The 26,638-nt window shown below is 39.2% G+C and overlaps 1 long non-coding RNA gene across 1 annotated transcript in view; it reads left to right on the top strand.

Annotated features, from left to right (window-relative positions):
- LOC118724350 overlaps nucleotides 1-25,795 on the top strand; it is a 40,459-nt gene extending 14,664 nt beyond the window's left edge. Inside the window, exons 4-6 of the long non-coding RNA XR_004989563.1 lie at nucleotides 5,835-5,965; nucleotides 9,630-9,635; nucleotides 25,783-25,795. This is a non-coding gene — a long non-coding RNA (uncharacterized LOC118724350). The remainder of the gene's footprint in view (nucleotides 1-5,834; nucleotides 5,966-9,629; nucleotides 9,636-25,782) is intronic.
- The last annotated feature ends 843 nt before the right edge of the window (nucleotides 25,796-26,638 follow it).

Genomic DNA, 26,638 nt, shown 5'->3' with positions numbered 1-26,638 from the left:
TCGCTTAGGCTTTTATTAGATAGGATAGAATAAACTTGCTTAATTAGACCTGCTTTTTGATTTGGCTAAACTTTTCCCAGCCCAGTGAAGCACCCCAACTTCTCTTTCAGGTAATTGTCAGCAACACAGCAGAAAATATCAACACAAAGCAGATTATTATACAGTATATATAAAGGATTCATTACCAGCCTTTGTTAAATTTAACAGGCTTTTATAAGTACAATTCTCTAAATTTTTATTACATTTTATTTTATTTTTTTTAATATATTTTATTGATTTTGTACAGAGAAGAAGGGAGAGAGATAGAGAGTTAGAAACATCGATGAGAGAGAGTCATCGATCAGCTGCCTCTTGCACACCCCCTACTGGGGATATGCCCGCAACCAAGGTACATGCCCTTGACAGGAATCGAACCCGGGACCCTTCAGTCCCAAAGCCGACGCTCTATCCATTGAGCCAAACCGGTCTTGGCATTGAGCCAAACCGGTTTTGGCTAAATTTTTATTACATTTTAAATTTGATGCTTCTTGCTTGATGACTTAGCAAGAACTAACATTACTTTCAGCACTAAAATCCTATTAGCATTAAATCATAAAATTTAATATTTCAAAATGTTTCTCGCAGACAACCAATCCCATCAATGTTTCAACTCAGTTCAGTAAATACCTTGTGAAAAGCAGTATAGTGGGAGTTTTTCTCAAAGCCTGATAATGACAAGTTGAAGTACTTATTATCTTCTATGCTCCTAGTACCGGTACATACTTAGTAACAGAGCAATGTAAAGTTGAATAATACTTATTTCCTACCTCACAGGAAGTCACAGATTAGTGATGGAAATAAGCAAAATTTACAACTAATGACAATAATGACAATAAACCAGACTATGTAGTACCTAGGTGTGATTATAAGCAAATGCTAAATAAATGTGTATGTTGAGTTAGGAGTGTCTTCACAAAGCTAGTGGCATTTGCTGTAGGCCTTCAAGGATGAATAAAACAGAGAAAGATGAGATAGAGGGCCCATGCAGAGGGAACAGGATGAAATAAGGCAGAGAAGTAAGTAAAAACATTGCAGACTTATCTGATGTGCCTAAAAGAGCAAGTGAAAATAGGTAGAAAATGGTAGACATAGAGCCAAGATAGGAACACAGGGAAAGTGGATATTTTTAGTGGAGGGAGAGGAGGAAATAGTGATAGGTGATAAGTAACAGTTGAAGGCATAGAATGGATGAATCAGTTTAGGAATAGTTGACTAGAAAATGAAAAAGAAAGGAACTAAAGAAGTATTGTGATTTTTATTTAAGGACTCAGCAGAGAAAGAGAAATGAGCAAACATGTAGACAGAAATCCATCAGAAAGGTATTGAGGTTTGCCCTGACCAATGTACATATACTCCCTCCTGCCTCAATTTTCCCTATTATTTTTTTTTCTAAAATATATTTTATTGATTTTTTACAGAGAGGGAGAGAGAGGGATAGAGAGTTAGAAACATCAATGAGAGAGAATCATCGATCAGCTGCCTCTTGCCCCCTCACTGGGGATGTGCCCACAACCAAGGTATATGCCCTTGACCAGAATCGAACCTGGGACCTTTCAGTCCTCAGACCGACGCTCTATCCACTGAGCTAAACCGGTTTTGGCTTCCCCTATTATTAATATCACTAGAGGCCCGGTGCACGAAATTCATGCTTGGTAGAGGGGTGTCCCTCAGCCCGGCCTGCACCCTCTCTAACACAGGACCCATTGGGGGATATCCAACTGCAGGAATCGGGCCTAGATTGGCAGTCAGACATCCCTCTCACAATTCAGGACTGCTGGCTCCTAACCATTCGCCTGCCTGTTGGCCTGATCCCCCTAACTGCCCTTCCCTGACAGCCTGATCCTCCTAACTGTTCTCCCCTGTCAGCCTGATCCCCCTAAATTCTCTCCCATGACAGCCAGATCACCCCTAACTGCTTCTGCCTTGGCCTCACCACCATGGCTTTGTCTGGAAGGATGTCCAGTCTAATTAGCATATTACTCTTTTATTAGTATAGATGCTTTGGTGTAATATATGTGTTAAAATTGATAAACCAGCATTGATACATTATCATTTATTAAAGTCCATAATTTATACTAGGGTTCACTCTTTGGGACTTATAATTATACCAGACCCAATGCACGAAATTCGTGCAAGAGTAGGCCTTCCTTCCCCCCCCGGCTGCCAGAACCGGCTTCCCTCTAGCACCCAGCTTCCCATGCAGAGGGAGGCCCTGCCCACCTGCCGCAGCTCACCCCGTGGCCTGGGCCTCCCCAGCAGGGCGATCATGGGTGATGGTTGGCCCCTGACCAATCTCATCGCACCCGCCTTGGCTGGACTGGCACCAGTGGATGTCATAGAATGGTTGTCTGGAAGGTTGTTCGATCTAATTAGCATATTACACTTTTATTATTATAGATGGACTTTTTATTGTGTTTCTTGATGCTCTTTCTCACTTTAGAGATACATCTTGATGAATTTATTCAACTTTTATTGTTCTTTATGGTGATATTTTATAATTAGTCATATTTAAGGTGGTTGTTTTTTTATCAAAGAACTTTTCTTAAGAATGTCTTCAATTCTGGGTTTCATGGAGCTATTTATCATTAGTCTCCAAAATAGGTACTAGAAAATAAAAAATTTGCATAATCACCTAGTCACACTTCTAGTATTTTTTATTTCCAATTTAAATACAAACCAAAGATGACACATTTCTGTCTTTTTAAAGATGTAGTTTATGGATATATTTAAATATTTTTTTAAAAGGAAGTAATTTTTATGGGAATATGGACATCTAAATATATTTTTAAGTTAAATCTTTATTGTTGAAAGTATTACATATGTCCCCCCATTGACTCCTTCTAGCCTGCCCTCACCCCCTACCCCAGGCCTTCACTACTTTATTGTCTGTATCCATGGGTTATGTATATGCATACAAGTTCCTTGCTTGATCATTTCCCACCTATCCACCCTCCCCTGCCTTTCCTCTGAGATTCCACAGTCTGTTCTATGCTTCTATGTCTCTGGATCTATTTTGTTTATCAATTTATTTTGTTCATTAGATTCCACATATGAGAGAAATCATGTGATACTGGTCTTTCTCTGACTGGCTTATTTCGCTTAGCATAACACTCTCCAGGTCCCTCCATGCTGCCTCAAAGGGGAAGAGACCCTTCTTTTTTTTTTAAATATTTTATTGATTTTGTACAGAGGAAGGGAGAGAGATAGAGAGTTAGAAACATCGATGAGAGAGAGTCATCGATCAGCTGCCTCTTGCACACCCCCTACTGAGGATATGCCCGCAACCAAGGTACCTGCCCTTGACCAGAATCAAACCCAGGACCCTTCAGTCCCCAAGCCGACGCTCTGTCCATTGAGCCAAACCGCTCTCGGCGAGACCCTTCTTTTTTACTGCTGCATAGTATTCCATGGTGTAAATGGACTCATCTACTGATGGACACTTGGGCTGGTCCATGATCTTAGCTATTGTAAATTGTGCTGCTATGAACATAGGGGTGCATGCATTCTTTCTGATTGGTGCTTCAAGTTTCTTAGGATATAATCCTAGAAGTAGGATCACTGGGTCAAATGGCAGTTTCATATTTAATTTTTTAAGGAAACCCCATACTGTTTTCCATATGGTTTCACCAGTCTGCATTCCCACCAGCAATGTACTAGGGTTCCCTTTTCTCCACATCCTTCCCATTTGTTTATTTGTTGATGGTAGCCATTCTCATTTTAATTTGCACCTCATTGTCATTTTAATTTGCATCTCTCTAATGATCTGTGACTTTGAGCATTTCGTCATATGTCTCTTAGCCCTCTGTATGTCCACTTTCGAGAAATGTCTATTTAGGCCCTTTGCCCATTTTTAATTGGATTGTTGGTCTTCCTTTTTAAGTTGTATGAGTTACTTATATTTTTTCAGCATTAACCTTTTATCATATGTATCATTGCCAAATATGTTCTCCCATACAGTGTGCTCCCTTTTCATTTTGTTGACATTTTCTTTTGCTGTGCAGAAGCTTTTTATTTTTATTTAGTTTCATCTGTTTATTATCTCCTTGGTTTTCTTTGCTGTAGGAGATGTAGCTGTACACATATTGCTGTGAAAGACATCTGAAATTTTGCTGCCTATAGTTTCTTCTAGGATTTTTATAGTTTCATGACTTACATTTAAGTCTTTTATCTATTTTGAGTTTATTCTTGTGTATGGTGTAAGTTGGTGATCTAGTTTATTTATTTTTTGTATATATCTGTCCAATTTTCCCAACACCATTTATTGAAGAGACTGTCTTGGACTCCATTGTATGTTCTTGCCTCCTTTGTCAAATATTAATTGAGCATAATGGCTTGTGGAAACCCAAATATTAATAATATTTATCTATACATTGATTTTGAGTAATTTTTATTTTATGCTTTATACTTTTTATGTTCCTCTAGAAATAACATCAATATTTTGTAATTGGAAACAATATATCTGTTAAACAACTTTTGACTTGTACAAATGATTTTTGCTTTTGCGAAAATACGGAGGAAAATTTTAATGTTTTATCGCAATGAAAATATATGTTAAAAGCAATTACCCTTTTACAGAAGTATTTAGAAGTAAAATTAAGGCCAAAGCAAAGTAATTTCATGGCTTAAAAGCACTTTAGTCCCAAGGACATAAAATATATTAACTTAAACAGTGAGACTATTGTCCATAAGAGTACCAAATATTCTGAATGGATAGAAGCATCCAGCTGTAAACTGATGGACTTTTGTGGGCTAAGAGCAATTGAGGATTTCTACCTTTTAAAAAGCCATTTCTCATGTTACAGCAATGGAGATTGTGGAAAATGTATAGGACATATTATGTTTCACTTTCTTTATTTGCACAGCTTGTTGAAAGTAGGTTAATTCTGTGGGAATCCTTACTCCATTCACAACTTGAATATGTACTTACAGTATTTATACATCTAGAGTTCAATTGATGATTCTGGTCACCATCTGTACATGGATAGTTTTCACCCTAAGAGCTATTGGTTCTAATGTATTGTTTTGACATTATGTACTATAGTTGATTAAACAGAAGTAAATACCAGGTGCTGGCCTTCTCCTCTCAAGGGCCCCCAGCATGGCTGGCTGGATTGTGGAGTTTAATAAGATGCTGTACATAATGATCAATCAACTATTTGAGTTAGGTAAATCTTCAGGAGTGTAAAACAAACAAACAATAACAACAACAAAAAGTACAGGAAGATGACTAGAAGGAGACCTAAATAGGAGAAGGAAAATGTTTTCTGATAATTTTGTTAAGGAAATTAAGAAAAAGACTGAATCCAAGATGACAATTTGCCCATCAGAGGGGAAAGACGTGGGAATGTAGCAAGTCTTAAACAAAGAATAAGCACCGATCGACTCCCCGCTGGAGGGTTTCAGCCACATCCACAAACTATGTAAAAGCATTAAGAAGGAGACCAAGAAGCATCAGTGTAAAGTTCATTCTGGGTACATTCCATAAAATGATGAGCTGGAGTTGAAAATGGGAGAGATCATTGATATTTACGGAGAGGTAGAACAAGGCCGGTGGAGTGGAACCTGAACAGCAAGTTGGGACAGTTTTCCTCAAATTCTGTGAAAGAGTTAGAGGGAACAGATGGCAGTGAAACTCATGAAGCCCAGGAGGATTTAGAGACTGTTCTGGGCCGCCTTATCTTTCCCCGCTCTGGGGAATGGGAATGAAACTGCACTTGGATCAGTTACACAGCCAAAGAAAATTAGAGGAATCGGATTTAAAGAAGGCACTGTAAAATTTAGGATAAAATATCCAGTGAAAGAGAAGAGAAAAAAAAACCCAAAAAACAGAAAAGCCCTTAATCATACAGTAACTAGGATCCAGAACTCAGAGTGAGGAGATGGCAAAACAGACCCTGAAAGTAAAATTAAAGCTAAGGAATATAGTGTTCTAGATGAAATAAATTTTAAATTTTTTTTCAAAAAAAAAAAATAAAGAAAGAAGTAAATACCACAACACTTGGTTCTCTAAAACAAAATTCAGCCCAATAATTTTGACATTATTGTGAAATCTAACATACTCATCATCCACACTCGGTTCACTACGTAGTCAAAGTGAAAGCTCGGGAAAGTAAGAAAGAGATCTGGGTAGAAATAATACCACTCATTTCACAAAATATCTGAATTGAAGTGAACTCAGACTAAAGAGTTCAATAAAGTTATATAGACTAGAGATCCCGAAATTTATCAACCATCGCTGTTGGCTGATATTTACGGCATCCCTTTCTGTTTCTACTCTACTGTTTCTTTTCAATCATGTACAGTAAACCAGTAACTTGTTTACAGTTTTTTCAAGGACTAAAGATTAAAAAACAAACTAAACAATTTAAAAGCAAAATTTCCTGAGATTTATAGATGCAACCTAAAAAATCTGAGCATAGGATATGGGAAATCTTTACAGTTTATAACTTTTTAGACATTTTAATAGCAGCCAAAGCATAATGAGTACCAAGTGATCAAATTTCAGCCACAAAGTTTGAAAACTCATTTTAAAAAGTTTGATGGTCACCTTAGCTGGTCTGGCTCAGTGGATAGAGCACTGGCCTGCAGACTGAAGTGTCCTGGGTTCGATTCTGGTCAAGGGCACATGCTGGGGTTGTGGGCTCGACCCCCAGTAGAGGCATGCAGGAGGCAGCTGATCAATGATACTCTCTCATCATTAATGTTTCTCTCTCTCTTCCTCTCCCTTCCTCTCTGAAATCAGTAAAAAAAAGTACTAAAAAAAATGTTTGAACCCTAACCAGTTTGGCTAAGTGTATAGAGCATCGGCCTGCGAACTGAAAGGTCCTAGGTTCGATTCTGATTGAGGGCATGTACCTTGGTTGCAGGTACATCCCCAGTAGGGGGTGTGCAAGAGGTGGTTGACCGATGTTTCTCTCATTGATGTTTCTATGCCTCTCCCTTCCTCTCAGTAAAATAATCAATAAAATATATATATTTTTTAAAAAGGTAAACCCACCTAACCTGTTTGGCTCAGTGGATAGAGCGTCGGCCTGCAGACTGAGGGGTCCTGGGTTTGATTCCGGTCAAGGGCATGTACCTTGGTTGGGCACATCCCCAGTGGGGGATGTGCAGGAGGCAGCTGATGGATGATTCTCTCTCATCGATGTTTCTAGCTCTCTATTCCTCTCCCTTCCTCTCTGTAAAAAATCAATAAAAAATATTTTTAAAAAAAGGTAAACCCCTAAAAAAAGATTTAAAAAATGTTTGATGATCATCACACACTGTAATATACAGATCATGTATCATAGAAATGTATACTTAAAACCTATACAACCCTATTAATCAATGTCACCCCAAAAATTTAATTTTTTAAAAAGTGTGATTGTTGCCCTGGCCGGTGTGGCTCAGTGGATAGAGTGTCAGCCTGGGGTTCGATTTCAGTCAAGGGCACGTGCGTGGGTGGTGGGTTCAATTTCCCCCCATAGGGGACGTCCAAGAGGCAATTGATCCATGATTCTCTGTCATCATTGATATTTCTATCTCTCTCCCTTCCTCTCTGGAATCAATATGAAACATTTTTTTTTTTTTTTTTAGTTTGACTATTAGCTTCTCCATAATGTTCTTCACCAGCTTTAAAAAAAACAAAACAAAAACAAAAACAAAAACAAAGGGAAAGCACATGGAATATACAGGGGGACTGTTATTTACTTATCTACTTTGATTTTAATTTTATTTTTTCCATCACCGTTTATCCCCTCTATGCTCTCCAAGGGGATTATGTTTAGACATAATTGATATTATTTATTTATGTTTTATGTATTTCTAAATATCATTTTATTTTATTTCTTTTAAAACACTTATCTTTTTTTTTTAATATGTTTTATTGATTTTGTACAGAGAGGAAGGGAGAGAGATAGAGAGTTAGAAACATCGATGAGAGAGAGTCATCGATCAGCTGCCTCTTGCACACCCCCTACTGGGGATATGCCCGCAACCAAGGTACATGCCCTTGACCGGATTCGAACTCGGGACCCTTCAGTCCCCAAGCCAACGCTCTATCCATTGAGCCAAACCGGTCCCGGCTCTAAATATCATTTTAATTGAAGTTTTATGTTGAATACTTTAATCAAAACTTGTCTAAAGCTGGAGAGGGAAAGTAGCTTGATAAATTATTATATTGATTAATGCTTAACCTTAATTAAACTGACCTGACTCTAATATGATCTGAAAGTATTAGGTCAATGTTAGTATAATTATCTAATTCTGAATGTTCATATACATATGCTTGGCTCTAGTAACCCTTGAATATAGTTTATCAAGGAGTTTTGAGAACAAAAAAATGAAACAGTGGAAATGTTCAATTGTCAAGGAACCCAGTAGGAGAGGGAAGAAGAATTTACAGTCTTAAACCTCTACACATTATGTCAGACATTATGTCAGGCATTTTTCACGGGTTTCTTACTTAATGTTTCCAACAATCTCATGAGTAATATTTTATTATCCTATTTTACAGATTTTAAAAAATGTGATTTAAAAGGGGAAAGGGAAAGTGACATGTAGATGAAACACCTTTTCTCTGTGATAAAAACCCAAACGTATGAGGATAAATTAAAGGAAGCTATTGTGAAGCCAGGAAGGTGGGTGAAAACATGTCAGATGAGTTTTGGCATGAACAAGTGCAAGATGACATTTATTTAAAATATATTTAGAGAATAATGGTAAGTCATATTCATTATTCCTTTCGGATAGTAATCCTCAAACTGTTACAGCCAACAAATTAATAAAAGACTGGGCATCACCAGAAATTAAATGGAAAAGTAAATTGCACACCCTATCGCCCCCTTCAACAAATTATATATCCACAAGTAAAACATTCTGTTCTATTCTTCATACTTCATCTCTAGAAATAAATAGTAGAATTGAGGAAGGGTCAGATGAATTTGCCTGGCTTGTTTGAAGGAAAGTGTCACTTGAAGATTTTTAGACTGAAAATATAGATTATTTCCATCCTCAGGTCACTTTTTGTGAAGTTCTGGTCTAGATTCTGGAGTAACTAACTCTAGACTCTGAGGTAACTCATGTCATGGATGAACATGCTCATTCATCTCACATCCGGTCATTCATGTAACAAACATCAGACATTGTACAGATGGTAGAAATCAAAGATAACAAAGGTATTTTTAGATACCTCCTGTCTAGACATCCCTGGAATATAAACACAGACCTGTGCCAGACTCCACTAGTCCCTTTGGGCTTGGAAAAGCAGTTCCTTATTGTTGCACTGGTTTTTCTCAACCTTCACCCTCACTCAAAGCTGGTCTTACATTATCCTCCTATCCCTTAGAGAGGAAGGCTGGTTATGAAAGTTGCATTATCCCAATTTTTCACAACAGTAGGCTTGGGATTTATTGGGGAAAATGTGTGATCTTTGTTGAACCCTAGGGCCAAAGTCCCTGTGTCAACTTCAAAACCTTGCAGAAATAAAAGTGACAAAACCTATCACTGTTCTAGCCTTTGTTTCTTTTGTTCAGTTGTTTCTCGGTGTTTTTTGTTTGTTTGTTTGTTTTTGTTAATCCTCACCTGAGGACATTTTCCCCATTGATTTTTAGAGAGCCGTGGAAGGGAAGGAGGGAGAGGGAGAGAAAGAGAGAGAAACATCCTTGTGAGAGAGACACATTAGTTGGTTGCCTGCCACACACACCCAACTAGGGATCAAACCTGCAACCCAGGTACATACCCTTGACGAGGAATCCAACCTGCGACCCTTCAGTGCACAGGCCCAACAATCTATCCACTGGGTCACACGGCCAGGGCCTAGCCCCCTTTTTAAAAAAAATATATATTTTTTTTATCGATTTCAGAGAGGAAGGGAGAGGGAGAGAGGGATAGAAACATCAATGATGAGAGAGAATCATTGATTGGCTGCCTCCTGCATGCCCCCTACTGGGGATTGAGCCCACAACCTGGGCACGTGCCCTTGACCAGAAACGAACCCAGATGCTTCAGTCCACAGGCTGACGCTCTCCCCACTGAGCCAAACCAGATAGGGCACTTGTTATTTATGTAGAGTAAAAAAAAAATCAGGCCTTAATGCAGAGAAGACAGCACATGAAGACAATAAATCTACAGTGCAACTTCTAAAATATTTGATAAAATATAGTCAATTTAATAAACATGAACTCAATGTTAACAAGCTCCTCATAGGAAATAAATGCATTTTTCAAAAAGTTTTAATTTATTGATTTTTAGAGAGAGACATAGATTTTGTTGTTCCACTTATTTATGCATTCATCAAAAACCTGTTACTTTGGCACATTGGGATGATGCCCTAACTACTTGAGCTACCCCCCTGGGCTATGGATATTTAAATAAGAAGTTAATCTAGTGACTACAAATGAAGTCGTGATCAGAGCTAGCCTCGTGGTGGCAGAAATCCCCGAGAGTTGGGCCCCTTCTTCCCAAGATTAGCCCTGCCTTGGGCACAGAATAAAGACCATGCATTTGCTGACTCTGGTTTAGAATAGAAACTCACTGAGCCAGAGTCCTTGGTATGGCATTTTCTTATCACTATAGTTATAATCCATTTTCTGGCCTGGAGTAGCTCTCATATATCTGTTTCTATTAGGTACTCGAGCTTTTGCTAAAGACAGGGGGTTTGTCACAAATTAGTTTCTCTGGGAAGCAGACTATGAGATGGAAATTAGCATGCAGAAAGTTTATTATGTATTATAGTCTCTTGAAATCAACACCCATGGGGGAAGGGAAGAAGTACAAATTGGGCAGAAGGAGAATTTGGCTGCAATGCAACCACAACATCTCAGTTGTAATCCACGGGAAGCTGTGAAGTTAGAATGACCCTTCAAAGTTGTTGCCAGTTGAAGTAGGAGGCCTAATGCCTAATTATGTTGAGCATATCTTGATGTGCCTATTGGCCATTTGTAGATTTTCTTTGGAGATATTTTTATTCAGATCCTTTCTCCATTTTAATTACGTTATCTGTCTTTTTGAGTTATGAGTCCTTTATATGTTCAGGATAAAAGTCCTTATTAGATATATGATCTGAAAATATTTTCTCCCATTCTACAGGTTGTCTTTTCACTTTCTTGATAGTGTCCTTTGAAGTAAATTTTTTTTTTCATTTCAATGTTATCCCATTTATCTATTTTTTTCTTTGCTTGTGCTATTGGTGTCATATCTAAGAAACCATTGTCTAATCCACTGGTTTTCAACCTTTTTAATGCTGCAACCCTTTAATACAGTTCCTCATGTTGTGGTGACCCCCCTCCCAACCATAAAATTATTTTCATTGCTACTTCATTACTGTAATTTTGCTACTGTTATGAATCATAATGTAAATACCTGTGTTTTCTGATGGTCTTAGGCCTCTAATCCAAGGTCATAACATATGTTTTCTCCTAAGAGTTTTATAGTTTTAGCTCTTATGTTTAAATTTTGAATTAATTTTTGGGTTGTTTTTTTTTTAATGCAAATATGATGGACAACAGCCTCTGCACTATAACACTTGACCAAAACCCAGTGGTATCTTATGAAGGCTCTTTATCAGAACCCCTGACAAAAAGGCAAAAAAGGTCAGCACACAATACTGCAGCTGTTAGCAAGTTGCCACATTCCATTCAATATCCTGAATATAGTCTGCAGATGTCTGTGGTAGTCTGCATGCATCAAAGCACTCTCCAGTACAAAAGGATCTACTCGCTAGGTCAAAGACAGCTCTTTGAGGTTCAAGGAATGGCAGTGCACACTCCCCAATGTTTGCATAGGCAGGTAGCTGCAAGCTTGTTCATAGGGCTCCAGATCTGTAAATCAGCAGAGGTAAACTGGGAAAAGAAATGGAGAAACTTAAAAAAAAAAAAAATTTGGAGCCGAAATAGGTTTGGCTCAGTGGTAGAGCATCAGTCTGTGGACTGAAAGGTCCCGGGTTTGATTCCGGTCAAGGGCATGTACATTGGCAGCTGGTCGATGTTTCTCTCACATCGACATTTCTATCGATAGTTCTCTATCCCTCTCCCTTCCTCTCTGTAAAATATCAATAAAATATATTTTAAACAAAAAATTAGATAAGATTTCAGATTACGCTGATCAAATCTATTAGATATAACCTTCCTTAACAAATGTTTTCAAAGCAGAAGAGTAGAAGAGAAGCATTTTAAGAGCTAAATTGATGTATCTGCAGGAAGAAGTGTTCTGGCCAAACCTCAGCTGAAGAAACTACTGATTTTGTGGTTGGCTGGTGGTGTCTAAGAGTTTTTTAGGCTGAACTAAAGGGTGAAGTTTAAAGCCAACTGAATATCTTAAAGATCTCTGACATAGTTGTGAATCATCTGGAGAAATAAAAGCTGAAGAAATAGTTTGTAAAGCTTAATAAATAAAATCAGCCCAGCTGATGAGGCTCAGTGGTTGAGTGTCCACCTATGAACCAGGAGGTCATGGTTTGATTCATGGGTTGTAGGCTTGATCCCCTGTGCACCATGCAGGAGGCAGCCAATCAATGATTCTCTCTCATCATTGATATTTATATCTCTCTCTCCCTCCCCCTCTCTAAAATCAATAAAGATACATTTTTAAAAATAAAATCAGTCTAAATTGGTTGAATTTAAGTTGCTCTGCAACTGTAGTCTGCCTACTTTCATATTGCTTGTACCCTAAAATTTTCTTATAGCAGAGCAAAATAATTTTACTGTCCAGTCAACCAACCAAACATGCTGTGCTAAGAAGTGATACCTGAAAAGGTTTAGGCCTTAGGTAAAATACAGGAAATTTTCCACATCTCCTTAGTGAAAAATGCACATGTATGAGCAACAACATTCATTTATTTATTTACTCATTCAACAAAGACTTGTGAGAGGATATTCTTCTAGGCACTTGGGAAATCACAATGAATAAAAAAGTCTTTACAGAGTTTATAATCTACTGTGGACGACAAATAAAAATATGTTTTCAAGTGGTGATGAGTGCTATGAAGCAAAAAAAGGAGCAGCGTGATTGAGAGCTTCTGTTCATATAGGGCAGTCAGAGAAGGTGACAACCAATATAAGGTAGGTATATTATATTATTTCCAACTTACAGTAGATGAAACTGAACCTTAGAGTGACCAGTTGTTCCAGTTATCCATTGCTATGTAATAAAACATCTCAAACTTACTGGCCTAAAACAACTTATTTGCTTATAATTCTACAAATTGGCCAGGGCTTGATAGGAACAGTGCATCAGCTCCACGTGGCATCAGCGGGGGTGGCTGGACTGGAGCTGGAGGATGCACTTCGAAGGTGCTTTAAGTAAGGTGGTTGGCAAGTTGGCACTGACTGTCAGGGGAAGCTCAGCTGGGACTTGGCAGAGGCTTCCACATGACCTGTCCAAATAACAAGCCTGGGCTTTTCTCAGCATGGTGGTCTCATAGCACTTAGACTTCTTAAACACCCACTGGTTCTCACAGAGCACAACTGTGGGAGCTGCCAGACCTTTATAATATTATACCTGGCTTCAGAAGCCAAACAATGTTGCTTTTGCTACAATCTATTAGCTAAAGGTCACAAAGCCAGCTCAGATTCAAATGGAGGAACTGTACTGGGGCATGTATACAGGATGCATGGTTCTCTGGGAACCAATAATGTAATTGACTACCACAGTCTGCCCTTTGGCCTCTAATGATTTATGTTCCTCCTACATGCAAAATTACACTTAAATATCTGATTATATTTTTACATTGGCGCAAAATCTAGGCCCTACCGAGAATTTTACCACATGGTACTACTACCTGCCCATATGCTTAGGTGAGAATTACTCATTCTCCTTAATTTTCCCCACTTTTGCCTCCCATTTCAATTCAGCAACCTATAGTGTAGACTTTACTTTGTAAACATCTCCCTAATCCCTAACCCTAACCCTAACCCTATCCCTAACCCTAACCCTAACCCTAATTAGTTTACTTCCTTCCCCTTTTCCACCTCAAGTCTAAAGTGCCATAATGTTTAACTGGGCTAATGTAAAAACTGCCAAATGGTCCCCATCATTCCCTCTTGCTCTTCCTCCAGTTCAGAGTTTCTCAGCTCGGAATGATTTTGCCTCTTGGGACATTGGATGATGTCCGGAGACTTTAGCTGTCTCAACATGGAGGGTGTACACTACATCTAATGTGAAGATGTCAGAAAGGCTGATAAACATCCTACAATGTTCAGGACAATCTCCCAAAACAAAGTATTATTCACTGCAAAAATGTCAATAGTGCTGAGGTTGAGAGACCCTGTCATCTTTTCTCTACCAAGTAAGAAGTGAGCTCTTTTTTAAATACAATCATGTCAATACCCTGTTTAAAATCCATCAACATCTTCCAGCGATTATTAGGTTAAGAATGTGAACTTTTGTATGGCCCACAGGGTCCTCTGTAGTGTAACCCCTAACTCTTCACTGCTTTCTGTGCTCCAGCCACACAGGTCTTTCTTAAGTTGTGTACATATTTCCCCTCATGATTGGACCTTACTTACCCTTTGTCAGTAATGCTCTCCCTCCTAACAACCCCACCTCACCCTAACTCTGACCTAACAGAGGAAACAGGATGGGGTTGGTGAGGAGCTGGAAGCTGGGCAAGATCTAGGTCCATGTTGATGGTTCAGGAGTATTGAGTAAGGCCACTAAATATACTTGTCTGAATCCACTCATTATATAGAGTTGTGGGTTTTTTTGTTTTGTTTTGTTTTGTTTTTAAGGCATCATGGGACCCAGTGGGGAAGGGTGGCTGACTGGAGTAGTAAGGCAGGAGCCTGGCTTTGCTGCCATCAAAAGTGGGGACTGGGCAGTGCAGGTCTTTGTGGCACCAGGGCTTCTAATGCTCCCTATGTGGGAATATAGTGATCCATCAAAATCAGAAATTCCCTGGGTCTCCATAAACACCACCTGATCTTCCAATCATAGGCCTGGCTGCCTTAAGAGGAAGAACATCCCTTAACTTGGTTGCTGAGGACTTTATTCCGGGGAAGAGAAGAGCCAAGCTTGTGGAGCCTGTGGCTGTCTGCACCCTCCTGGCTGCACGAGCTCAGGTAGCACTTGCTCTGTCTTTCATCTCATTGGGAATGTTCTGTTTAGGGATGGAATCTTAGCCTTAATGTGAGCATCCTGTAGCTGAAGCTGGGGTAGAGAGAGGACTGTAGCCTCACTCTTGCCTGTGCCTTGTGGCTCCTCCTTAGCATATATTTTCAGTAAAAAATAGATTTGAACTCTATATCCAGTCGCTTTTTGTCCTCCATTTCTTTTGTTTGTGATCTATTTCATTGTCCCGGCATTTTTGCAGCTTCCTTGATGGGGCGGGGGGGGGGGGGGGGGGGGGGGTGTCAGGGTGGAACCTACAGCTTTGGCTTCTGTCAGCCCCGCCCTATGTGGTTCCTGAGTCTCAGTAATCCCCAGGGTCCTTCAGTACTCGTGGCAAGCACCTCTGAGAGAAAGGTGCCCTTGATTTTCGCCTGCTACCGAACAGTATAGTTTCTCCCTCAATGGGCCTGGAACTGGGGTTCAGTTCAGTTGGAAGTGGGATTGGAGGTGGCGTTCAGAGCAGTCTGGAGCCCCTGTCTCCTTCCCGCCAGGGCAATCCTGCGGCACAGCCAACCGTCCCTTCTCTGCACGCAGTGTGCGCTCCTCTGGGGACTCTGCCTTTCTCCGCTCCCCCGGGATTCCACCTTACAGCCCAACTCCCTCTGTGTGAGCCTGGGTCCCCAGGATCTGGCCTAGATCTGGGGTTCAGAGCAGTCGGAACAGCCCAGCACAGTCGGAGCTTTTATCTCCTTCCCACTAGGGAACGCCAGCCAGGCACTCAGCCACCCCTCCTCTCTGGCTTCATTCTCTCAGTGTGCACCGCGTGTCTCTGTACCTTAGGCTTTTACAGCTCCTCCACTTTTCCTTCTGGTGTTTTCCTTGCTTCTCGTTGTAGAATTTCCAGTCAGTCGACTTTCCTGTAGTTCTGGGTAATGTCCATTTTATATTTTAGTTGTATTTTATTGAAATTGTTGTGTGCGGCTGCAGCTAGGTGTTTACCTGTGCAGCCATCTTGGATTCTCCTATTTTCAGTAAAAAATAAAAAAGGGGGGTGAATCTCTGTATTATGAAAAAACAAACAAAACCACACAACTAGTTAACTCCTATTCATCTTTGAGGTCATAGTTCTAATATCTCTTTCTTAGGAAAAACTTCCCTACCCTCCTGACTAGGTATAAGCTCTCATGCCCTATGAAGCTTTCATTCGCAGCAATATATAATTATGCTCTTATTTGTGTTACTTGATTTCATTAGTTTGAATACCTTTACACATTATATTATAAATGCCAAGAGGGCCAGTAATACTAGTTCTTGGTGCAATGCTGATGTATAATGGATACTCAATGATATCTTTATTAATAGATTTTAATTTTCAGGCATTTTAGTTTTACAGAAAATTTAAGCAGATAGATAGTACAGAATTACCATATAATTCCGTGTCCCTTCACTCAGTTTCCCCTAGTATTAGGTCTAGTAATAATTAATGTCGTTTTCTAATACTTTTTAAAATTGAATTTATTTAAACAATACAACAAAATTTAATCAACAATATAGTTGCCGTTGTTTTCTACTACTTGTGCCCAACCCTCAGGAAGCATTTTAATCCCTCTGTTGTAAAATTCTTGTGATTTTGATGCAAAAAATTCAGTCAATGCATTTTTGAGGCATTCTTCATTATTAAATTTTTTTCCAAGAAGAAAGTTTTGCAAAGAACGAAACAAATGGTAATCAGAAGGGGCAATATCAGGAGAATATGCAGGTTGAGGGAGAACTTCCCATTCCAACTGGCGCAGTTTTTCAGCAGTGATTCTTGCAGTATGCGGTCGTGCGTTATTGTGGTGAAGAATTACGCCCTTCCGATTAATCAGCGCGGGTTCTTTTTCTCTTAAAGCTTGGGCTAACCTTTCCAATTGGGCACTATACACTGCACTTGTAATGGTTTGGTTAGATGGTAAAAGTTCATAATGAAGAATTCCTTTAAAATTCCACCAAACACACAACATCACTTTTTTCGCATGCAAGTCAGGTTTTGGTGTGGGCTGCGGAGCCTCATTTTTGTCCAACCATTGAGGCCGCCTTTTCAAATTAATATACAGCACCCATTCTTCATCTCCGGTAACAATTTGCTCTAAAAACGGCAAACGGTTTTGACGAGAGAGGAGCGAACTGCAAATTGTGACTCTTTGATTACGGTTGTTGTCGGTCAACTCATGAGGAACCCATTTTCCAAACTTTTGGACTTTGCCAAGTGCACGCAATTGATTGGAAATTGTTTTTTGTGAACAATTTAAAGTCGTCGCAAGCTCTTGTTGGGTAATTTGAGGATTTTGCACCAAAAGAGCTTGAAGAGCTTCTTGATCAAAATTGGACACATGGCCTCGACCACTCTTGTCATCTAACGAAAAATTTCCCTCGCAAAATTTCTCAAACCAACTCTGGCATTTTCTGGCGCTAACTGCATCTTGACCAAGAGCACTACAGATGTTTTTTGCAGCCTCACTTGCTTTTCTTCCTAATTGGAACTCGTAAAGCATGCAGTGCCGAATATGCTCTTCATCCGCCATCTTCTTAGCCCTAGTTTTGCAACAAAAACCAAACCAAACACAAACTTTTTCAAGCAAAACTTGTTATTTGCACTTCACACGTTGTGTAGATACCACGTGTTTGAAGGTTATGTCAATACAAGTCAACGCCAAGCAAGATTTTAAACGAATGTTTAAAAACGACATTAATTATTACTAGACCCAATATGTTGCTTTAGTGTGGTACATTTGTTAGTGTGATACATTTGTTATAATGAAATGAAACCTATAGTTTACATTAAGGGTCATTCTTTGAGTTTTGACAAGTGCATTGTCATGAACCACCATTATAGTATTATTCAGAATAGTTTCACCACCATAAAATCCATATGCTTATCCTATTTGTTCCTCCTTCGTCCCCCGTGCACAAATTTTGTGCACCAGGCCACTAGTTGAATAATATGCCATTGTATGGATGTACCACAGTTTATACATTCACCTACTGAAGAACATGTTCCTTCCAATTTGGCTACAAACATAAAAAAATATATATGTAAACATTCATGTGTAAATTTTTGTGTGGATATATTTATTTGTGTAAATACCAAAAAGTGTGATTGCTGGATCAGATGTTAAGACTACCTAGTCATAAGAAACTGCTGAACTGTCTTCCAAAATGCTTCCATCATTCTCCAGCAATGATGAAAGTTCCTGTTGTACTGCATCTTCGCCAACATTTAGTATTGTCTGTATTTTTTATTTTAGCCATTGTAATAGGTGTGTAGCAGAGTTCCACTATTTTAATATTCAATTTAATGATAAGATATCTGGCATATTTTCTTTTTAAAAATATTTTTTATTGATTTCAGAGAGGAAAGGAGAGGGAGAGAGAGATAAAAACAGTAATGATGAAAGAGAATAATTGATTGGCTGTGTATCCCCCACAGGGGATCAAGCCCACAACCCTGGCATGTGTCCTGACTGGGAATCAGTTGATGCTCAACCACTGAGCCATGCTGCCTGGGCTTGCATATTTTCATATACTTTATTTGCCATTTGTATATCTTCTTTGGTGAGGTGTCAGTTCAGGTCTTTTGCCCATTTTTAATCAGGTTGTTTTCTTATTGTTAAGTTTTAAGATTTTTTTTTGTGTATTTCGGATATAAGTACTTCACTGGATATGTGTTTTGCAAATATTTTCTTCCAATCTTTTCTTTTCATTCTCTTAATTATGTCTTTAACATAGTAGAATTAATTTTCATAAAATCCAACATCAATTTTTTAAGTCACAGAGCATGGTTTTGGTGTTGCATCTAAAAACAAATTGCCAAACCCAAGTCATATAGATTTTCTCCTGTGTTATCTTCTGGAAGTTTTGTTTATACTCAGTATTATTTATTAAATATGTTAATGCAGGTTAATGGTAGTAGAAATGGATGGACTAATACGGGTGGGAAGAAGATTATTGGCTCTATAGATTTTGAAGGCATCAGCATAAAGTTAACAGTTAAAGGCTGTTGGGAACTCATCCAAAGAATTAAGTTGCCAGTTAAGACATAGTTGAGAGAGTCAAGTCAGCTGATCAAAAGGGCATGATTCAGGGTAGACCAAAGGCAAATGGGTCAGAAGAGAGACACAAGGATCGGGTTTATTGATCAGAATTTCAGAAAAGGCAGTCCAGTACCCTGGAGAGCTCCCCCACGAGCCCATGTTTTGAGAGTCTGGAAGCTTTCATATCTCCCTACCTGATGGCATCTAAATGGGTTATTGGACCAGACACCCATATCACTGTACTGAGTGAGGGTTTTTTTTTTTTTGTTTGTTTGTTTTTTTAAATATATTCCATTGATTTTGTACAGAGTGGAAGGGAGAGAGACAGAGAGTTAGAAACATCAATGAGAGAGAGTCATTGATCAGCTGCCTCTTGCACACCCCCCACTGGGGATCCGCCCGCAACCAAGGTACATGCCCTTGACTGGAATCGAACCCAGGACCTTTCAGTCCCCAAGCCGACGCTCTATCTATGGAGCCAAACCAGTTTCGGCCTGAGTAAGTTTTAAAAAACCTTTTAAATATTACAAGAATAGAAAAATTAGAAAACAGAGAGGAACACAAAGAAGAAAAAAATCTTACCACATAGAGATACTCACTAACTACATTTATTATTAACTGATGACAATTAACTGGTGAAACAAGATCCATAAATGAACCCTATTTACTTATTCCTATTTTCCTTTATCAGAAGTCCTTCAATTACTCCAGTCTAATGTGCAAATTTTGTAAAATTAAATTGTAATACTTAAGATTATGTAATTTAATGTATTCTGCTTCAGTTATAATCACTATTTATGCCAAGCCTTTCTGCCTGACATGGGAGAGTCAGGAAAGAGCACTAGTAAAGTAAACTGAATTGGAATATGAAGACTTCGGGTTAGATGTATAGTTTCCACTTGATACCAGCCCTCTCCTTTATTTATTTTTTATTTTTTAAAATATATTTTATTGATTTTTTACAGAGAGGAAGGGAGAGAGATAGAGAGCTAGAAACATTGATGAGAGAGAAACATTGACCAGTTGCCTCCTGCACTCCCCCTACCAGGGATGTGCCCGCAACCAATGTACATGCCCTTGACCGGAATCGAACCTGGGACCTTTCAGTCCACAGACCGAGGCTCTATCCACTGAGCCAAACTGGTTTTGGCAAGCCCACTCCTTTCTTGTACTCCAGGTGCAATTTCGGCTGCCAACTAGACACACTCATTTTAATATTTTTATGGACACCTTAAACTCAATTTGTTCAGTATTTACTTTATTAGTTTTTCACTCAAATTGTTCCACATCTTTTTTCAACACAAGCCACCTCTAATCTTTGTTAAAATGAAGCAGGGAAGAAAGAAAGAGGGCAGAAGAAACAAAGAACCACAGATGTCATTTCTCATCTCAGTAAAGCCATGAACCTCAAAGATTATCCTTAAATCAATTCACTCTTTCACCTATCTCTTTCAATGACTGCTAAGTATTGTTTTTATCTCCTTCGAACTGTCTCTGGAGGCTCTTCTCTTTGTTCAGGCTTTCACCATCATCCACCTGGACAGTTGCAGTGGCCTCTTTATTTGAAGCTTTTCCCTCTTGAATTTAATTTCCACACCGATATTTATTTCTAAAGGATGAATTTATTTTAAAGCCTCTGATGGTTCTTCTATCTCTACATGGGATCGTGGTTAAAGAGTAATCTCCAGAGTCAAACAAAATTGAATTAAAATATACACTTACTGTTGTGTGACTGTACAATTTGCTTATCTTCTCTTTACCTCAGTCATTCTGTAACTTAGGAATAATTTCTTCTACATAAGGTGTTGGGAAGGCTAAAGAAAATAATATTTGTAAAATACTTTTCACACAGCTTAGAAGAGGGCAAACATTCAATGAATGTTATTGTGATGATGATGATGAAAGTTCAAACCTCACCGCATGTTAGTGGATTCACAGTATTTTGGCGGTCCAGAATAGCAACACTTTCTTTGGGGAAACACTTTCCCTCCAACTCCAATTATGTGTTTCTTGTGGTGGCAGTTAATAAACGACTCCATTTCTTTGACTGCAGGATTGAGCATTGATCACCTGAGGATATTTACATTGATTTTTAGAGAGAGGGGAGAGAGGGGAGGGAAAAAAAGAGAGAGGGAAGAAGGGAGGAGGGAAGGAGTGAAAGAGGGGGGGGAGAGAGAGAGAGAGAGAGAGAGAGAGAGAGAGAGAGAGAGAGAGAGAGAGAGAGAAATGTCAAAACATTGATCAGTTGTCTCCTGTACTTACCTCCACTGGGGATCAAACCCACAACCTTTCCCCCCCCCCCCAGATATCAAGTTTTATTTTATCTTTAAATTTTTTAAATTATAGTTGACATACAATATATTAGTTTCAGATGTACAATATAGTGATGACATTGATGTACTTTATGAAGTGATCGCCACCATAAGTCTAGTAACTATGTAATACCATACAAAGTTATTCTATTAGTGACTATCTTCCCTATACTGTACATTACATTCCCTTGACTTACTCTGTAACTGGCAGTTTGTACTTTTTAGTATTCCCATCTTTTTCACCCATCTCCCCAGTTCCATTTGGTAACCACAAGTTTGTTCTCTGTTACCTATGAGTTCATATATGTTTTGTTTTGTGTGTGTTTTTATTCCACATATAAGTGAAATCATATGGTATTGGTCTTAGTATAATATCCTATAATCCTTCTTATGTAACAATATTTTATTCTTTTTTATGGCTGAGTAATATTCCACTGTATGTATGTGTCACTTTTTTAACCATAGATGGACACTTAGGTTGTTTCCACATCTTGGCTATTATAAATAATGCTGCAGTGAATATAGGAATACATACATCTTTTCAAATTATTGTGTGTTTTTTTATTTTTTCAAATAAATACTCAGGTGGGATTTCTGGGTTATATGGTTGTTCTATTTTTAATTTTTTGAGAAATCTCTTTACAGTCTTTCATAAAGGGATGTACCATCTTTGCAATCTCATCAAAAGTGCATAAGGATTCCTTTTTCTCCATATTTTTTAATTTAATAAATCATTATTGTTCAGATTATTACAATTGTTTCACCTTTTTTCCCCTATTGCTCCCCTCCACCTGGTTCCCACTTCACCTTCTGCCCTTACCTCCCTCCCCACTGTCCTCATTCATAGGTGTACAACTTTTGTTCAGTCTCTCCCCATACCCCCACACCCCTTTCCCCCTGAGAATTCTCAATCCACTCCCATTCTATGTCCCTGATTCTATTATATGCACCAGTTTATTCTGTTCCTCAGATTTTTAATTCACATGATTTTTAGATTCACTTGTTGATAGATATGTATTTGTTGTTCATAATTTTCATCTTTATTTTTTTCTTCTTCTTCCTCTTCTTATAGAATACCTTTCAGCATTTCATATAATACTGGTTTGGTGTTGATGAACTCCTTTAGCTTTTTCATGTCCAGGAAGCTCTTTATCTGACCTTCAATTCTGAATGATAACTTTGCTGGGTAGTGTAATCTTGGTTGTAGGTTCTTGCTATTCATCACTTTGAATATTTCTTGCCGCTCCTGTCTGGCCTGCATCGTTTCTGTTGAAAAATCAGCTGATAATCGTATGGGTGCTCCCTTGTAGGTAACTAACCGTTTTTCTCTTGCTGTTTGTAAGATTTTCTCTTTGTCTTTTGCCCTTGGCATTTTAATTATGATGTGTCTTGGTGTGGTCCTCTTTGGATTCCTTTTGTTTGGGCTTCTGTGCACTTCTTGGACTTGTAAATCTATATCTTTCACCAGGTGGGGGTTGTTTTCAGTCATTATTTCCTCAAATAGGTTTTCAGTATCTTGCTCTCTCTCTTCTTATGGCACCCCCATAATTCTGATGCTGTTATGCTTGAAGTTGTCCCAGAGGCTTCTTACATTATCTTAAACTTTTTGAATTCTTTTTTCTTTTTGCTTTTCCAGTTGATTGTTCTTTGCTTCTTTGTATTTCACATCTTCGACTTGATTCTTGAGTTCCTCTAATCTGCTGTTGGATCTCTGTATAATATTTTTTATTTCAGTCAGTGTATGTTTAATTTCTAGTTGGTCCTTTTTCATATCCTCAGGGGTCTCATTAAATTTATTGGCCTTTTCTAGGAAATTCTTGAAAAACCTATAACTATGGTTTTGAACACTATATCTAGTTGTTTGTTCTCCATTTCTTTCGTTTATTAAATTTTTGCTGCTTCCCTGAGTTGGTAAGGTGGCTCTGTGTGCTAGTTGTCCTAGATGGTTCACTGGGTCAGCCTCCCCAGTTACCTGAGGTAGACACTCCTGGTGCACCCCTTTGTGGACTGTGTGCACAGCCTTTTTGTGGTTAAGTCCTGATTGTTGTTGGTGTCGCTGGGAGGAATTGACCTCCAGGCCAATTGACTGTGAGCACCCCCTGTGTCTATAACAGAAGAATTTCTGGCTGAAACCGGTTTGGCTCAGTGGTAGAGCGTCGGTCTGCGGACTGAAAGGTCCCGGGTTCGATTCCGGTCAAGGGCATGTACCTTGGTTGCAGGCACATCCCCAGTAGGGGGTGTGCAAGAGGTAGCTGGTCGATGTTTCTCTCTCATCGAAGTTTCTAGCTCTCTATCTCTCTCCCTTCCTCTCTGTAAAATATCAATAAAATATATTAAAAAAAAAAAAAAGAATTTCTGTGCTGGAGACATGCTTATGGAACCAGACTTGTTCCAATGGGCTTTGATGCTCACTGAGTCTGCCTCTTGAAAGTGTCCTTTATGAGAGTAGTTGAAATCTGGTGTCATCTCACACCAACCACTAGATACATAGCTTCTGGATCTCCAATGGGGTGCAGGTCAGCTACTGTCTGAGGCTACCAAGTAGGAGCTACAGCAAGAACTACAGTTTTCTCCTCTTTGCTTGGGGTTTGGAGGTTTTGGAGCTGTCTGACTGGAGCTGTAGTTTATTTGGTTAAGCTGCCACAGGGCAGGCCATTTATATGCAAAAGCCACTGCACAGAATTTGGGTATGTTCATAGATTATGTGGGGCGGGGTCTCAGGGTGTCACTAGGCTAGGGCGTGGCAAACAGCAATGGCTGCAAGTCAGTCTTCTCTGCCTTTCTGTGTTTCCAAGTTCCTGCATCCTGTGCAGTAAACAATGATTGCTGGGCGCACCTCTGCAAGAAAGTCACCCTCACTTTCCGACCCGATGGCCGCCAGTCCAGCTTCTCCCCGTAGGAGTTTGGGTCCCCTGAGTCTCCCCAGAAACTGGATTTTAGAGTAATTGGGAGCTTTTCTCCCTTCAGGTTGAAAAAAGGCAGCACATCCAGTTGCCCACTGAGAGGGCAGGGCGGGGCAAAGATGAGCTCCCAACTCCGCCCTAGGGCGGAGTTATCCCTAGCCCTCAAAACCCCTGGACTGGGAGATATTCGCTCTCTTCCGCCATGCTGCCGGCATGGGTGGGAGGAGCACATGCTAGCATGGTGAAGGCTCTTTTGTTTATTGCATCGGACTTGGCTCCCTGGTGGTCCTTGGGGATCACGATGTCTGGGCATAACACCCACCACCCGCCCAATTCACATGTCTCCGTACCTCAGCTTTTCAGCACTTGTACACTGAATGCTCTTTTCTCTTTCCTTCTAGTTGTAGAACTTCCACTCAGCCAACTTTCCCATGGTTCTGGGTGATAAACATTCTGTCCTCTAGTTGTATTTTCAAAATTGTTGTGCAAGGCAGCAGTTTAGGTGTTTACCTTTGCTGCCATCTTGGTTTCTCCCCCAATGGAAACCCACAACCTTTTGATGTACTAGATGACACTTCAACCAACCAAGCCACCTAGCCAGGGCACAATGATCCAATTTTTGTTGAACATAATATCTCCTTTTCTTGCTTGTAACATCTGGTCCAGGTTGGGTATGTGATCCAAGCATAGCCTTTCAGAATATTTCCTTGTGATTTATTTATTTATTTATTTATTTAGGCTAGAATGCTAAAGGTGGGGAGTGGAGATGAGGGAAGGAAGTAGAGGAGAAAAATTCCCCCTTTTAAAAAAAATACATTTATTGATTTTTTAAAATTATTTTTATTTATTTATTGTTTTTACAGAGAGGAAGGAATAGAGAGTTAGAAGTATCAATGTGAGAGAGAAACATTGATTAGCTGCCTCCTGCACACCCTCTACTGGGGATGTGCCTGCAACCAAGGTACATGTCCTTGACTGGAATCAAATGGTTAGGGCAAAAATTCCCTTTTCTTAACTACTGGTTCCTAAAGTAAAATGTAACTTTGCTAAAATGCTTCCCACTAAGTAGAGAAGGCCAGATGCAGAAGGAGGGACTGAAAACACCATTCAGAGAGAGCAGAAACTAGACAGAGAGAGAGAAAGAGATAGAGAAATATGGAGGATCCTGATATAATATATTTCTAATCCTTGTTTCCAGGCAACACCAAAGTAAGGGTTTCTGCCCTTCCAAGGCTTGTTTAGGTTGCAATCATGACCCTAGTAATAAAAATAGTCTTGACCGATACCACTTGTCATAGGAGTCCTCCCACAGTAAGACACAGTCATTTTTCTGTGCTTGTTTTTATCTTTCACTCTAGGTTCTACTGTTTTCCTCATTCCTAGAATAGCTCACACCCTGTTATACCTCTATACATTTGTATTGTATCTTAGTTACTTGCCTATGTCACTGTCTTCAGACTCTAAGCCCTCCAGCCCACTTTGTAGATATATTGCTTATTAATGCCTGTATCTGTGCTGAATAGTATATACCACAATTCTTCACATATAGAACATACTAGAGGCCCGATGTACAAAATTTGTGCAAGAGTAGGCCTTCCTTCCCCCAGCTGCCAGCACCAGCTTCCCTCTGGCATCCAGGACCCTGGTTGGCTTCCTTCTGGCCTCAGCTTTGTCCAGAAGAATGTCTGGTCTAATTAGCATATTATCCTTTTATTATTATAGATGGTCTCTCCACTGACAAAGCTTAACATTCTGCCAGTTGGTGAAGGAAAAAATTTAAAGGATCCATATCTATTTTCACAAAGCAAGTAATGAAGTGTAGACTTGAAAGTGATAGGCAATAAATTGATAATGGGCGCACTATATTTTAAGGGATATTATACAGAGTCCAAATTACTATATATATATATATATATATATATATATATATATATATATATATATATATTTACAACAAATTACTGGGTTTAAAGGCAGGTTCATGCTATATATGGATGTTTAAGCTTTGGATAAAAAGGAAAAGAATTTTAACAAATTCTCTTGATTTATTATGGAAACCTTTTTAAAAATATATTTCAGATCTATTTCCCTTTTCAGACCAGTGAAAATAAACTCTGTAAGGACTCAGAATGTCTTTCTTTGATTTTTCTGACTTGTCTGATTATCAGCCACCATCTGAGTCTTTCCTGCACCTTGGGCTGGGCCTGGGCAGCTGAGTAGCTGCCATCCAAGGCTTGCCTGTGCCTTAGGCTGGCCCTGGGCACCTGGGGGCTGAGGGGGCTGGGCA

This window comes from Pipistrellus kuhlii, unplaced genomic scaffold (genome assembly GCF_014108245.1).
Source record: "Pipistrellus kuhlii isolate mPipKuh1 unplaced genomic scaffold, mPipKuh1.p scaffold_m20_p_2, whole genome shotgun sequence".
Lineage (NCBI taxonomy): Eukaryota > Metazoa > Chordata > Mammalia > Chiroptera > Vespertilionidae > Pipistrellus > Pipistrellus kuhlii.
The sequence above is the reverse complement of the archived record's forward strand: the minus strand, read 5'-3'. Positions and strand labels throughout refer to the sequence as shown.